Source organism: Coenobita brevimanus, chromosome 84 (assembly GCF_032717465.1).
Source record: "Coenobita brevimanus isolate Jiangsu-jjx chromosome 84, ASM3271746v2, whole genome shotgun sequence".
NCBI classification, from domain to species: domain Eukaryota; kingdom Metazoa; phylum Arthropoda; class Malacostraca; order Decapoda; family Coenobitidae; genus Coenobita; species Coenobita brevimanus.
This window is the reverse complement of record NC_137037.1, coordinates 787,961-789,336: the sequence shown is the minus strand read 5'-3', so window position 1 is coordinate 789,336 and position 1,376 is coordinate 787,961. Positions and strand designations below refer to the sequence as shown.

General features: G+C 40.3%; 1 non-coding gene across 1 annotated transcript; it reads left to right on the top strand.

The window, feature by feature from the left end:
• Nucleotides 1-856: 856 nt before the first annotated feature.
• On the top strand, nt 857-975 carry LOC145410243 (5S ribosomal RNA). The gene has a single exon (XR_013899223.1). It is a non-coding gene; the product is annotated as a 5S ribosomal RNA (ribosomal RNA).
• Nucleotides 976-1,376: the final 401 nt, after the last annotated feature.

The window sequence follows — 1,376 nt, the reverse complement described above, 5'->3', positions numbered from 1 at the left end:
CACCATTACCTTACAAAAAGTACCTTCATGCAGGCTTCTAATAATATTTACAAACTTTTCTGGTATACCATAGAATCTCATAATTTTCAACATAGCTCCACGTGAAACACTATCAAACGCCTTTTCAAAATCCACAAAACACATACTAAGTGGCATTTTCATCTCATTAGCTTGTTGCATTAGATGCCTTACAATAAAAATCTGATCATTACAACCTCGACCCTTTCTAAATCCCGCTTGTTCTTCTCTTAAAATTTTATCAATTACTGGCTCTATTCTGTTCAACAAGATTTTGGAAAAGACTTTTGCAACTACAGGCGTCAAAGTTATCCCCCTCCAGTTACCACATACACTTAAATCTCCCTTTTTTGGTATTTTTATAATCACTCCATTTTTCCACTCTTCTGGAATTCCACCATTATCCCAAGCCACATTAAAAAGTTTCAAAAGCGCATTCATCAACTCGTCATTTTCCACCTTAAGCATTTCAGGGAATATTCCATCCTCACCTGGAGCCTTAAAATTCTTTAACTCCTTTATAGATTTTGCTACCTCTTCCAAAGTTATATCCCCTGTTTCTGTCTGCAAATCTCTCTCGGCTGGGAAAATGTCCTCTTCAGCTGGGATTGGTCTATTTAGAACAGATTCAAAGTGCTCTTTCCATCTTCCTTTTATATCCAAATCTTTAGTCATCAAATTATCATTTCTATCTCGTACAGGTATTTCCTTACTTTTCTTTTCAGTCCCAGTTAACTCCTTTATGGCCTGATACGCTGCTCTTGTGCTCTGACCGTCATTTTTACTTAATTTAATTTCTGTCTCTGTCGCCTTTTCATCATATATATATATATATATGGCCAACGGCCATACCACGTTGAGTACACCGCTTCCCGTCCGATCAGCGAAGTTAAGCAACGTTGGGTCTGGTTAGTACTTGGATGGGCGACCGCCTGGGAACACCAGATGCTGTTGGCATAACGTTCTCCCTACGTGTCAAGTGGGGTTGGTGGAGGATTAGTGCCCCTCCCTGTAAAACAATTAACTCAGAGCCCTTGGCCACCCCGTTTGGGATACATGGCGTCTGGCAATGAATGAATAATAATAATAAAGGCGAGTGTTTGTATGTTTGTTACCTACAAACTCGGCTCCTTTAGGGTCTACCCCCACATATGATACATATTCTGAATCAGCATGATCCGGTGAGTGTTTTGGTATATAATTTATTAGGATTATATAGTATGTTGAAAAGTTACATTAGGTATATTGGCCAAAGGCCCAATCAGCCCTCCGCAGGAGCTATCCGAGAAAGTCCGCCTGGAGGGCCGCGTTGTTTGTTTGTCTGTTTGTCTGTCAGTCTGTCTGTCCTTCAGTCACTC